Below are 15,631 nucleotides of genomic sequence, written 5' to 3'. Positions count from 1 at the left end.
ACGGCACTCGATTTGTGTAAAAACACAGCCACTGATCCAGATGACATTCCTTTCATATTATTAAAAAAATTGTCGACTCCTTGCATAATTGTTTCATTCAAATTTTACAACGGTATTTGGAACAGTTATAATTTTCCTAAGCGCTGGCGAGAATCATATATTATACCAATTAAAAAAGTTCATAACCAAACACAATGTTTATCCAATTCATATACGCCAATATCGCTGACGTGCACCATGTGCAAATTAATGGAGAAAATGGTAAACAAAAGATTCATCTGGTTTTTGGAAAAAAATAGAGTTATTTCACCTGTACAATCCGGTTTTAGATCTCTTCGTTCTACATCAGATAATTTGGTAATTTTACAAATACATATTTCCCTGTAAACAAGATTTATTACCAGCCTTTTTTGATGTCGAAGGAGCCTTTGACACTGTTCAAAAATCTGTAATACTCCAAAATCTTCAACAATATAGACTTGGTGGAAACAAATACTACTTTGTGCAGAATTTTTTAGAGGATAGGACCTTTAAAGTTATTTTAAACAGAAAGCTGTCATCTACTCGTATTTGTTTAGTTTGGCATTGAATAATGTAACCAAAAATATTCATCTCCCAGTTAAATACGCATTATATGCTGATGATCTAGGATTTTGAAAATACCATGGAGCCAACAAGTTACAAATGCAAAAGTATTAAGAAGGCTACAAAAGGATTGCCAGGTCAAAAGCAAATCAAAACAAGAAAGCTGGAATATTTAGGCCACATTACCAGAGGTGCGAAATATGAGATATTAAGGCTCATAATGCCAGGTAAAATCAAGGGTAAAAGTTCCATAGGAAGACGAAGGATTTCTTGGCTGAGAAACCTAAGAGAGTGGTATAGTTGCAGCTCAGTAGATCTTTTAAGAGCAGCCGCCAATAAGGTAAGGATAGCTGTGATAATAGCCAACCTCCGATAGGAGAAGGAACTACAAGAAGAAGCTGATGATCTTGTACTCTTTTGCAGAGGAAAAAAAATCGAAATAACCTGTCGAGTAATGCAAACAGCGATTGATAATATAGAAAGGAAGTCGAGGCATATTGGGCTTTCTTTCTCATCTTAAAAAACTAAAATCATAAAATTTAGTAGAAAAATGACAAAAGATAATCCAACTTTGACATACAACGGAGTATTACTAGATGTTATTGATCATCATAAAGTCTTAAGACTGACCTTCGACTCCAGACTTACTTGGAATACACACATACAGGAAACGAAAGGCAACTGCTTAAAAAATATTAATATCCTAAAAAGTCTAGCACATTTCCGATGGGGAGCTGACGAAGAAGTATTCCTTACAGTTTACAGATCCATTATTCGCTCCAACATGGACTATGGTAGTTTTGTCTATATGTCTGCCTCCAAGTCACATCTGAAAGCTCTTGACTCCGTAGAAAATACAGGTCTTAGGATCTGCTTAGGTGCCTTCAGCTCTAGCCCAGCTTAAAGCATGTACTGTGAAGCTAACGAACCGCCACTCTGGTTAAGGAGACAGCATCTCATTTTGTCTTGCCATATGCAAGTAGCTTATAATCTAAATAATCTCATTTATTATTCTTAGACCATTAGAGCTGCTTAACCTCTCTCTTCTATACTAAATTCAATTCTCGACGATTTCGATCTTACTGCAACTTCACCCTTTCATATCTCTACACATCCTCCGTGGCATAAGAAACTTCCGAATGTCAATACCTCCCTTTGCTCTTTCAATGAACATGATACTCCTAAAGCAATGTTCTTTATACAGATGCCTCTAAAAATGATGAAGGCGTGGGTAGGGCTGCTGTTTCCTCTTTCAGTACTACAAAACTAATCAGACTTCCTGCCGTTTGTAGTGTATACACTGGAGAACTGTATGGTATCGTCGAGGCTTTTTGTATATTAGAAACAACTGACCGAAATGTCTCCTTATCATCAATACAAGTAATTAAAAACATGTTCTTAGATCATACTCTGGTAAATTTAATACATGATACATATAATAAACTTACGGACCATGGAGTAATTGTCACTATTGTCTGGGTTCATTCACATGTAGGCCTTGCAGGAAGTGAGGCTACAGATGTAGCCGCAAAAGAAGCTTCTACTTTGGATATACCTATATTAAATATTCAGCTGCATAATGATATTTAAAAAATGTTTAAAAAGCGTATAAATGACAAATGGCAAGCTAATTGAAACACAACTTCGAGGTACTTACACGATATACAACCAGTTATACCTTCCTTAGAGCTAGCACCTATGCTCAGAAGACAGAAGGTTATTTTAAGAAGATTAAGAATTGGACACACTCGGCTTATACATGGCTTTCTCATGGCATCTACCGATCCACATGCAGGTGATGTTTGCGGTAGTCCCTTAACCATAAAGCATTTTCTTAAAGAATGTCCACAACTTTCTACTAAAAGAAACAACACTAGTTGGGAGATAATATATAAGAAATGTTGAATGAAACTGAGAAATATGCAAGTCTGTTTAAATATTTAAAAGACATTTAAGTGCTTTATAAACTCTGAATTGTAATTATTTATAATAGCTAAATTTGTAAAAAATAAGTATTGTGTATTGTATATTATGTATAGTGTATTGTCAAATGTAAAACTGTATTTATAATACTCTTATATTGTATTATACTGTCATCGTGTCAATGACCTCGTCAACGAGACTCGTTAATTCAAATAAAAAAAACAAGATGTGTATTATACCTACACCTACTACAGGGCTGCATAAAAACATCGAAAAATTATTTTCAGGACCGCTTCATGAGAAAAAAAGTTATAAATTTAAGCGATCCTTGTAATGTAAACTAAAGCAATGTTAAAATATCTTACGGTATTGGCTACTAAGATACCCAGTGAATAGCTAAACTCAAGAACTGAAAATTTTATTTCACTTTTTTCACATTAACTCATTTGAGCGTATAGTGATCGCTAGAGGCGGTGTCAAATACTAAAGATAAACTTTTGGTAAATCGGATATTTTTGAATAAGTAATTCTCAATTTAATGCCTTTTTCTTCTTCATTTGTGACTACATCTCACAATATTTGCTATCTGTGGTTTTTCTTTTATCAGTGTAATAGATAAACAAAACAACTCGCGCATCCCAAAATACGAAAGCCAAAATCTTACAGTTGTCACTTGCACCTTGTCACCTCTACGAAGGATTAGCGTACGAAAGTACTAAATATCTATTTTATCTAATATTACATATTGATGCTAATACCTCCGTTTATTTTACTTAAACAGTCTATAAAACTCTCTGAATAACCTAGTGGACTATTAAAACACGCGGCACACTTCTAACAGCTTTCTAAATAACAAAAGTTAAAAAAAAATTATAAATATTCTATATTATGGTATCTTTAACTACTATGTAATTTCACACAACTTCAACTTATGAACTGCCAAAACGATTCAATGGACTTAATGTTTTTTAAATTTAAAGTCAGCGTACCACGTCTTACGTTTGGTTAGATGAAGTAGTGTGTTTGGGAAAGTATGTAACATCCGACTCGAAGGACCAAATGTTTTGTGTAAAACTTAAGAGGTCGTTGGTTAAATGATATTAGAATAATAATGAAGAAAAAATGCAATATTTTGACTGTATATAAATCAGCGAAAAAAAATAGCAACTATAATTGTGAGTAAATTACGAGAATTAACGTACTTAAACTCATACTGTTATCTGTACAAAAAATATTGATTCACCTTTTAAAATATTTATGTATTCGTAGCAGGCAGAAGAATTGGTCGAAGCGCGTCACGACGTTAAGGGACGCCCGGCGCCGAGGCTCAAAATAGGACTTAAACGATACACTCGATGTTTTAAGTATGCTGTCTCGTGATGAAGTGTCTTGAGATGGTCAGAAAAAAAAACCCTCTGGCTGTTCTTATAGTGGTCAACGATTCGTGGAGCAAGTGCATCCCATAAATCAACTCTATTGTAGGGCGCTTCTGAGTAGCGAAGATCCAATTCAATGGTCACAGTAATACGATACTTTAGAGAAAGAGAAAGTAAAATTCTCCGAACTTAAAACATAATACATGAGCTAGCCAGTATAACAACGCGATTTTACGAAATAACAGGAAACAATATATTTTAAATCAAAGTCATTAGAATATACTATAAATCAGATCATATTACAGTACAGTAAAAGAAAGCAAAAAAATGTAAAAATATGAAAACAAACACTACATACTTTCCCAAACATAGAGTATAACTTATATTTTGGGAAGAAACGCTTTATTAACAAAGAATCAAATTTTTTTATTGTTTAGAAAATTTTTAAAGTGTTGTCATTTAAACTAAAGTAACTTGTAAACTAATAATCAGATTAGCCCGAATTTATGGAATAAGTCATATGGATATGCCAGTAGAGGCGTCACGCCATCTACATGTCAGACTTGGAACTTATTTGGTAATGTCTTAATAATGTATATATTAGGTTTTGTATGTAAAAATCTTACCTTAATTAACTGAGATTCTCGTTAAAGATTGATAACAGCAGCCACCTGTAACGACAATAGTTTATATTAATCTAATTGTGTGGTCAATATAAATTAAATAAATATATATTTTTTTAATTTTTAATAAAATCCTTTATAAAAAGGTATATAAAAACCCAGTCGGGCTATGTTAAATAGACAAAACGTTTTCGGAATAAATATTCCATCATCAGTGTCAGATTAATACATGAATGTAGCCTAAATATGGGGGCAAAAACCTTTTAAAAATTACTAATTGAAATTTAGTTTACATTATTTCTTTTATAAAATTAAGATGGTAAAGTTACCGTTGGATTGGTAACATGGCGACATATGGCTCTACATTGAGTTGCAAGTCCTGAGACGGTATGTCTACGGGGACTTTAGGAGTTGCTTTCATACTTTTCAACTTAGTTTCCTTGTGGATTTTAAATAAATATGTTCTAATAAAAGTCACACCCTTAGAATGTAACACAAATAATACTTATTGAGTATCTCGACTAATATTAGGCATTCTAATAATACAATGATAGACTACAATACCAAAGGACATTTTAAGGGGTCACTGACCCATTTGTATATTTAAAGGTATATGAATATGGATTACCAGAAGAAGAAAAAGAGATTATTAAAATTATTTGAGAAAGTATCAACTGACGCGGAAACGTATGAAGATGATGATCAACAAAATGAAATTAACCATGTAGAAAAACCATGTTTAAAATAATATATAAATATTTATCGCTCTTCATGATGGCCTGATCTGTTTTAGAGATTTTTCGTACCCTCTGGTCAAATTCTGTTTTTTTAACCGCTACCTTGGTAGAAGGTGCTGGATCCACCAGAAACAGAGCCATTCAGTGGTATCGTCTTTCTTTCTTAAAATAACTTTTTAGGTTTTTAGCCAACTAAACGCCACGTTTGGATATTGCGTGTTGAATTGTTTTTGATGTGGAGCGAAGAAAGGAAGAAGATGGGAGTATTTAGGTTTTTGGCATAGTATCCCTTTAGATGCGTGGCTAGAGAAATCAATGAGCTCGCGTAGGCAAGTTTACTATTTCTACAGTAGATCTACCCATTGCCGGAATCGCAGAGAAGTAGCTTCCCGCTAGGGAAAGTTTTTAGATAGTAAAATTAAATGTTTTGAATCACTCATATTTTACAAGATCAACCATATCCTTCCCCAGTTTACGCAATCGACCGCTTCGACTAAGCTCAAATAGCGTAAATATGTAGGCTTACGAACATTTAAATTTTTATCATATAATTATAAATATTGCATATAAATATAAAAACATAATAAACTTAACACAAAGTTGAATGGGGCCTTATGTTTTAAACTTATTGTCTTAAACTCCACTTATTAGATCTACTACTACTAAGGATTTCCACAGTTTTCACTGTTTTCCTTCACTCAACCGTTTTCTCCAATTTTCCCTGTCATTTCAGTCTCCATCTCGCAGGGTTCTTTTCTCCATAGCCTCGTCGATTTCATCTCTGAATGATCTTCGGGGTCTTCCTCTCTTTCTTCTTCCAATCGGGCTCCATTCTGTGATTTTGTTTATCCAGCGTCCTCTGTCCGCTCTTCTGACGTGGCCGTACCAGGATAGTCTCTTCTCCTCTATATAGTCGATTATGTCTGATTGCACTCCCATTCTCAGCTTAATCTCTGCGTTTTCAATTCTGTCTCTTTTGTAAGTCTGCAGCTTCTCCTCAGGAACTCCATTTCTACTGCTCTTATTCTACCTCTATTTCTCTTGTTTATTGTCCAGTTTTCGGACCCATATGTCAGGATACTTCTTGTCAGGGTATTATATATTCTCTTTTTTGTCTTTATCGTAATGTTCTTATCCCACAACACTGAGTTTAGTTGTCTTATACAGTTTCTTGTTTGTCTCAGTCTGTTGTTTACATCTTCTTCTGTTGTTCCCTGGTTGGATATTATGGTTCCTAAATACTTGAATTTATCTGTTCCATTTATTTGTCTTCCCTCGTCTATCTCTAGGTTTCTCATATCCTTGTTTTCTGTTGTTAGGTATTCGGTTTTCTCTAAGTTTATTTCCATTCCGTTGTTTTTATATTCTTCTTCTAGTTTTCTGAGCATAAAGCTGAGATCTTCTTCATCTTGTGCGATGACTACTTGATCGTCGGCAAAACTTAAGGTGTATAGGTATTCGTCTCTTACTGGTATGCCCATTCCTTCGCACTTTCTCCTTCATGGTTTGAGTGTCTTTTCCAAGAATATTTTAAACAGAGTAGGGGACGTAGCACAGCCTTGTAGAAGTCCTTTTGTCATCTTAACTGGATTGTGGGCTTTATTTCCACATTTAATAGCTACTTTGTTTTCTTTGTATAGTGCTTTAACTGCTTTTATTAGTGTTTGTCGGATTCCGAGATCATTCATTGCTTCCCATAATTTGACTCTAGGTATTGAGTCATATGCTTTCTTTAGATCAACAAAGGCCAGATGGACCGGTCTACCTTTTGCCATTTTCTTCTCTATCAGTTGTTCTAATGTGTACGTATGAACACTATGTGCACTTATTAGATACCTACATTATATTTTTTTACAGGATAGTAATTTTAACACGTAGTTATTTACTATTTGTTTGTTAATTAATTAATTAAATTAATAATTGTATATATTTGTTTTCTAAAATGGTTCACGTTTGTATATTGATGGTAACATATATGTTTATTTTAATTTTGAGTAAACGCATTTGACAACTCTATACTGAAATTTAAAATAAATAAACTACTCATAGGTAAACATTATATGTAGAAACAATTGGTTTTATTTGCTGTTTTACACAAAAGCGTCTACCTAACTAACCATTAGAAGATCAGACATAATTAGTTTTAATCTTAACCACTATATGCACTGTTTCTCCTTTCAGTTGGCTATATTGGAGCTTCATACTCACTAAAAAAACTTTGTGAGTAATTTTTGATTAAACGTCTAAGAAAACATTTCTCTTATATAAATAATAATTGAATTTTACAGAAGCGATATTAATATTGGAAATTAAATGAAAAGCTCCAATATTTTTAATTTTTTGATTGGCTCAGGAAAAACTGTATTTGTCTAGGCAAAAACTTACTATAATTCATTAATTTCGAGATTATTCACTAAGAATAAATAATTTGGATTTACAAAAGTATTAAAAACATTTTTCTTTATCTTTCAACATTTTCAAAAATAAATCAACGCCTCCTGCAACCAAAAAAATGGACACGCGTACAAATTAAGTTACTTTAGTATACAGTAGGCAATACGGTAGACTATCGCAAAGTTTCATAATATGTTTTCTATATTTTTAAATAAAAAAAATGAAACATTTCTCATCTTACCGACCTATCTCCTTGTCTTCATGTCTTTTAAAAACATTCGAAAGAATAATTAAAAATAGATTTGAACATTGGCTAGAACACTTAATCAAGATTACAATCAATTGTTGTTTAATCCCATTTTATCCTTATCCTAGCATAAAATAAAAATTTAACATTTTAAGAAAAAAAAAATAGTATGTATTTTTATATTGACATCCCTTTATACGAAGATTTTTTTTAAAACCCCGTATCGATAACGATCTTCTACTACAAATAAACTTTTTTAACAAGGACAAATATTTGCTTCGGAGTTTAATCAAGAACTTTTCAGTGCATTTCTTTCATCGGTATTAAACTTCAATATAGCCAACTGAAACGAGAGTCAGTCTAGTAGACCAAATTAAAGTATAGTCAAGACAGTAATTATGTCTATTCTTCAAACGTTTACTTAGTTGGTTGTTTTCTAGTAAAGTAGCAAATCAAATACAACTAAGAGTTTATTTACTGTTTATTAGTTTGTAGTCTAGTTAAAGATTTATACTACGTATATCAGTACAGATTGGTCAACTACATTTACTTACAAATAAAATATACATTTAACATAACATGTCTTGATTTACAATACAAAAATGGTTTGCAAACAATTTTAAAATGAAATTATAAATCATGTCAACCTTTCGTTTGTTCACTCTTTACACATCAGTCAAATGGTACATTTAGAGCGTAAATTATTTTTTTATGATAAAATTGGGATCCAAACTCTTATTATACTTGCTATAGAAATCTTACAGTCATTCAAATATGTTTAGGTACATTTTGTAGGTAAAAATTTTCTCCCAATCCAGGCCGCACATAGTCAGTGGAACAATGCAATAATTTACAGATTTGGTATAATGGTTATTGTTTACGAATATTAATACACGTTGACCTCCTAGAAGTTCAGACTAACCCGATAGAATATTTGCAGCAGAACTTGAAAAATATAGTTAGGTAAAATCATGACGAGTTCGAAACGGTGGTAGCGTTAGAACAGGTGCTGGTAATCAAGTGAGAACAAATGCTTTACTACGAATTACTGCAAATAAATAGTTATTAGTATATTATCACCTTTTCTGTAGTATGAAGCTTTATCTTAGGAACAACGATTCTTCTTCTTCTTATTGCGCCGTCTCCTTTCGAAGGTTGGCGATCCAAAGGGCAATTTTAGTTTTGGAAACTGCTGCGCGAAAGATCTCTGCGGATGAGCGGTCGAACCATCTCCTGAGGTCTTTCAGCCACGAGTTCTGGCGTCTTCCTACTGATCTTTTGCCCTGTACTTTTCCTTCCAGTATAACTTGAAGTAATTCATATCTTTCGCCTCTCAGCACATGACCCAAGTATTGCATTTTCCTCTCTTTGATTATTCTTAGTAATTCTTTTTGAACAACGAATAGAGCAACCGTTAATTTTAAATGACAGTTACGCGCGGAATCAATTTTAAATCAAATTTGTCTCAACGGTTAAAATGTGATATCATTTGATCAAATTACTCTATCGACAAAAATCAAACTACATTTTAAAAATGTAAAGAGTGCAGCTTTCGCATAAAATTTTTGATATTTTTCCGAAAAGACGTCAGTTTTTATAAAGGTGCAAAAAAACGTTGCAAAATTAGCAAAAGGTCAATAAAATGTATCACATTCGTTAATCGGGCACTATGAAACTTCTTTCAGTGTTAAAGCCTAATATTTAAAACACATAGCATGAAATTACGATTTGAGTTTTAAAATATGCCTAACAAACGCAAAATTTAAACTTTCAAATTACAATCGATCTAAAATATTTAAAGTTGCTATTTTTCAATTACAAAAGTAGGTTTTTCAAAACTACGCGTCTTCAGCTACAAATTCCATTCAATACCATCTTCATGGAGGCATTTATGGTGACGTGCAATCGTTGAGTTTTGCGGAAATGACGTCAGTTTTTAAAAAGGTGTTGGATAAATAAACTTTACGGGCAATATGAAACTTTCTATTGCATAAAATTGTTGTTTTGAATTTTGGCAACAAATGTGAGCATTTGAGATATGTCTTAAAAACCATTTACTTATTAATTTAAACTTCCCATTAGTTCACATTTTAACATTCACATTACAAACAACTTTTACTTACAAAGCTTCGTTTTTCGAAACAACACAATTTCAGCTACAAATCCCACTCAATACCGCCTTCGTGAAGGCATTTCTGGTGACCTGCTGTCGTTTGTAATGTAAAAGTTTAATTTCTGCGTTTTTTTAGGCATATTTCAAAATCGAAGTTTTATGTTATAGGTTTTGAAGATTAGGAATCAGCAATGTAAATTCCACTGTGATCGGTGAAATGACAAACGTTTATTTATTGAACAAATTTATAGAAACTGACTTTATTTGAGGCAAAAAACACTCTTTTGGCCGCCTTAGGAGAGTCATAGTTACGTAGTAACTCCAGTACTTTTTACTTGTTAGTAAACCCGCCGTTCTGCCCCTTGAATTGGGCATGGGAAGGTAGCATCACTATTTGTATTGCAGTTTGCGGAGCACTATGATCTTAAAAACTACGCGATTCTCTGGCTTAGGCGCAGACTAGCCGCACGCGTCCCGTGATGACAGAACACATTTGCGCAGCGAGCGCAATTCGAAGCCTAGTGAACCCAATAAAACCTGGACCCCTTACCTATCAAGAAATCCGTATCAACACAAATGGATAACGAAGATTCTCTCCCCGGGTAGTGAACACCGAGGACCCCCAGACGTTGAGGACCCAATACGCTACCGTTTGGGTAGAGTAGGTGCATAACGGGTATTGCGAAATTCCGAGAGGAAGTCTATCCTATTCTGGCAGAACCAATGACCCTACAAATTTGTCTCCAGTGAGAGTGGCAAGATAGTCATATCGTGGGGCACCATTCTTCCCGCAGTACCTGTGTTATCGTACGTACCGCTGCCTGTGATCCCTGAAACGGCAAACAGTTGCAAGCTGGTGAGATAATGGACCACCAAGCATGTTTGATAGGTTGCCGAGGAGCATACTCCTCTACCACTCATCTTCTGCTACAGGCACATCTCAAAAGCGCATACAATTGGGAATGATCGTATAGAACCTTTAAAATCTACTACAGAGGTTATGTGGATCGAAAGCAGAGTTTCAAATGAGCTCGTTTCGGATACTAGGAACGCAACTCGTTGACGAGTGTGACTTATGGACTCGCTTCTAGCAGCTCCCATATAGACTACCGATACCTTAAATTAATGCCATGTTACTGTCCCTACGTACGGGGCGTAACAACTAGATTGCGCCCTATGACAGCCGTGATTGTTTTTGAATATTTTTTGGGGTCACAAAACTGATATCTTAACCCTCCATCACTCGCACCGTTAGAAAAAATCTAACATTTTAAGATGTTTCACTATAATTTTCGAAATATTGCTTCTTTTGGGTTCTGCAAGCATGAATGTTCCTATGAAGACTCGTATAAGACTATAAAATCGACTAGAAAACTAAGTTCCTGTAGCTGGCTGTATACCATGTATCACAAAAAAATTTTTATTTCAAAATTTTTAGTAAGAGGTATAAATAAAATACCCAAACGTCTATAACACAAATACAGAACGTTTTCGGAATGTAAATTCCATCATCAGTGTAATTACTTTCAGGTTACACTGATGATGGAATTTACATTCCGAAAACGTTCTGTATTTGTGTTATAGGCCGTTTGGGTGTTTTATTTATACCTCTTACTAAAAATTTTGAAATGAAAATTTTGTTGTATAAGACTATGTTAAATAATGGTGGAAGTACTTATTATCTTATAGCCAACAGCAGTTGTTCTTAGTTCATATCTAACACGCGAGCGATCGTGTTCGTCGGAGCGTTAGAAAAAATCTAAATACGCGAGTGTTGGCGTGTGTTGATTTTTAGAGAGATCACTTAAGAAAAGTTATAATATTATCATAAAAGGTAAGATTTTTAGTGAAATACCTATAGATTGTTGAACATCCGTTATTACAAGTGCTATTTTGGTTTATTGCAGGAAAATATGGACAAGATAATGGAAAACCAGTTACTAAAACAATATAAAGAGATCGACACCGATGTGGAACCACTAGATTCTGGTAAGGACTTAAGTGATGTTCGTTCTGAACACAGTCTCCACAATACAGATTCTGAGCAGTCCACACAAGATCTATCCAGAGATTATGAAGATGCAATGGAAGAAAGCGGCCAAGATGATGGTTATCCAAGATTTTATGGCAAAGATAAAATACCATCGTTGAAACATAAGAAACACACTACCAAAGGTAAGACCAAAGCTTGTAATATTAGTACGAACTTACCTGGGGTAAAAGCAAAAGTAAGAGGTGCCAAAACCATATTAGAATGCTAAAAAAATATTATAAAATATACAAATCAAAAACTGGATATGATGAGAGTATTTTATACTCGCCCTAGGGATTGTCCTGCTGTTGACTACGAGGAAATACATTTATCGGACATTTGTTCCTTGCTGAGTTAAAGAGAGCGCAACATTTAAATACTGATGAACTCTGGAAATTTGATGGCACAGCTTCAGATATTTTTGCAGCTACTATGTCCAAGAAAATATTTCACCAAATAATTTAAGCTGTAAGATTTGACGACGCCACTAAGAGGTAAAAGAAAATTCGGCACTTGATAATCTTGCACCCATTCGAGAAATATATAAAATGTTTGTCACTAACTGTTTATCTGCATACACTCCTGGACTCTATGTGACCATAGATGAAATGTTAAAAGCGTTTCTTGGTTGAAGCATATTAAGGCAGTATATAGCCAATAAGCCAGCGAAATACGGAATCAAAATTTATGCCTTTGTGGACGCTAGAACATTTTTGACACAAAATCTCGAAATTTACCCCGGCAAACAATGAAAGACCATATCAACAACCCAACGATGCATCTAGTGTATTAAAAAGACTTATACGACCCATAAGTGGAACCGGTTGAAATGTAACTACGGATAAATACTTTTCCTCTGCACCCTTAGCCAAGTCTTTATTAAACGATCATTGTTTGACAACGTTAGGTACTTTGCGTAAAAACAAACAAAAAATTCCCCCTGATTTGACAAACGTAAAAGGAAGACCTTTATGAAGTAGCATGTTTGTATATGTTGACGATGGAAACAAGTGTGTACTTGTATCATATGTGCCAAAAAAATAAGAATATACTACTACTTTCAACACTACACACCGATGGTTTCATTGATGAAACCACCAAAGAGCATACCATGAAGCCAGAGATTATTACTGATTACAACCTCACAAAAGGCGGAGTGGATGTTATTGATAAAACGAAGGCAGAATACTCAGTGACTCGATTTAGCAATCACTGACCGTTTACAGTTTTTTGCAGCCTACTAAATATTTCAACTATATACAACCAAATAATTTACAACAATAACACTACTATTGTAACATGTCGAAGAGGCTTCATTGCGGAGCTTGGCAAGCAACTTTTAATGTCCCATCTTTAACGACGTTCCAATATTCCAAATCTACCTTTTCAGTTGAGAGTCAGGATCCGAAATATAACCGGGGAAAAGCCATCAGTTTCTCAAGAAGCAACTCCAATCATAAAACTAAGATGTACTTTTTGCCCTGTAAGGAAGAACAGGTTCACCCAACATTATTGTACTAACTGTAAGCTGCCGATATGTAAAGAGCACACTGGTTTAACATATTTTACTTGCCACCACCGCCAATGAAGAGGAAGAAATCTAATTTTATGCGTAATGCGTACTTTTTTTTATGAAATAAATCTTCTTATTTGTTTTTTTAGGGTAATGTGTATATTTTTTTGGTTTCCCTAGTAGTTTTTTTTGCAGTTTTGTTTTAAAAAAATATAAGTTTATAGTTAATTGCCAATAAACTTAGCCAATAAGTACTAATGACTCATTTATTTGACCTATTCCATATGTTAGGTAAAATCTAACACTCGAGAGATGGCGTAATTTTTTGAGGTGCGTGTGATGGAGGGTTAAGCAAAATTCATCTTGCTGATACGATGTTTAGAGATCAAATCTCTGACGACTGGACTATTAAACTTGTGTTTTATTACATGGTTTGGTATAAAACCCACAAAAATTTGTTCGAATTTAAGTTTTTCGAATAATTTTTAATTTATCTTAAAATAAATTTAGTATCTGGTTAATTTTGCGGAGCAACATTGGAGCTGACTGATAAATGAGAGAAAACATTTTTTTGTTACACTATTGCAATAAAAAACTAGTACTTTCAATAAAAATAATTTATTAAGTTCTGTTTTTGCCAAAACGTAGAAAAAATATGTTTGATAGTTTATTTGTGACTGAATAAACACATTGAATATATTACTTACTATATACTATAAATTTAATCATTAACTTTTTTAATTGCACTACTTTTATACGATTAATAAAACATTTTAACTTATTTTTAAATACACCAATAAATAACAATTTTATTAGTCACATTTTTCCCAAGTTAAGTTGCAGACTTTCCAATTTAGAGAAATAACCGTTTGAAGCCTCAGCAGAATTATATCAATCAGTCGAGTGTTATTTGCCCAGGAAATTAAGTGGAAAAATTCATCTCAACGCCGACATCTGCACGTTCTTTCTCACTGGTTGGTAAAAATTTGTGCAATCTGAAAAAATATAAAAGAAAACTCTACGATGCGGAATGTTATTGAAATCCTTCCGGCTTTGATATCTGGATAGACGGTGTTTAAGCAAATAGTTCGTGGTAAGTCACAGGAATTGCACAAGAATGAAGTGCACTTGATAGAAACGGAAAGTTGAATGGCTTTTAGATAGAGACTTAAGACCTTCAAATTTATTAGACCCAAATTACGTTAAAACGTTTGTAAAAGAAAGTGACTCTTCTAGTTTTAAAGAGATTAATTGTATAAATTAATAATTCCTTATATATATATATATATATATATATATATATATATAAGGAATTATTAATTTATACAAATAGTCTCTTTAAAACTAGAAGAGTCACTTTCTTTTACAAACGTTATATATATATATATAATGTAGTGCACTGTGATAGTAAACGGTTATCAGTTAAAAGGTGGAGAATTAAAAAAAGATTGGTACTTCATCCTTTATTTGAAGATGTTTTGTGCATTAGTTCATACACTAAACATCATTAGTTCATCTAAAATTAGTTAAAATCCATACAGTAAAAATAGGAAGAAAGAGGTTTACCTAACAAAGATATCTAGATTTAGCCTTACGGCTCATACTACCTCTAAGGGGAAAATTGAATCCCAGATACCCACAGATTCAAAAGGATTGATTTCTGATGGGACTTTTACCGTGTCATGTTCATTTAAACCCAGTAATTTTATGTTTTCTATGGGGTTCTTCGGAATGACTCTAGTAGTAGAGAGACTAATAAGTATTGTGTGGGTACTTTTTATTCTCCATTGTCTCCTTATTTTTATTTTCAAATCTCTATACTTGGCGATTTTTTCGTTGTATATTATAACACGCATATTATTGTTATTAGGTATCGCCACATCGATTAGTGTTGTTTGTCTCATTAGTTTATTAACTAGTACGATATCTTGTCTATTATGTGCTACTGTTTGTCTATGAGTACGTAGTGATGTGAGTTTGTAGTAAAGTGATGCCAGTATAGCTTGTAGTTATCATTTTCAAGCATACAACTCAGGAACGTATTGATAATATGGAAGATGGTTTGTTTGGAGAAGTCCCAGTCTGAAA

At 33.5% G+C, this 15,631-nt stretch overlaps 1 protein-coding gene across 1 annotated transcript in view; it reads right to left on the bottom strand.

Annotated features, from left to right (window-relative positions):
- The window catches only part of Pde9 (phosphodiesterase 9), a 1,302,013-nt gene that overhangs the window by 610,478 nt on the left and 675,904 nt on the right, over nucleotides 1-15,631 (bottom strand). Inside the window, exon 4 of the mRNA XM_072540799.1 lies at nucleotides 4,511-4,555. The gene's annotated coding sequence lies outside the window, so the exon portion shown is untranslated. The remainder of the gene's footprint in view (nucleotides 1-4,510; nucleotides 4,556-15,631) is intronic.

The sequence above is a fragment of the Diabrotica undecimpunctata genome, chromosome 8, assembly GCF_040954645.1.
Source record: "Diabrotica undecimpunctata isolate CICGRU chromosome 8, icDiaUnde3, whole genome shotgun sequence".
Lineage (NCBI taxonomy): Eukaryota > Metazoa > Arthropoda > Insecta > Coleoptera > Chrysomelidae > Diabrotica > Diabrotica undecimpunctata.
Note: the sequence above shows the minus strand (reverse complement) of the source record. Positions and strands in the feature narration are given on the sequence as shown.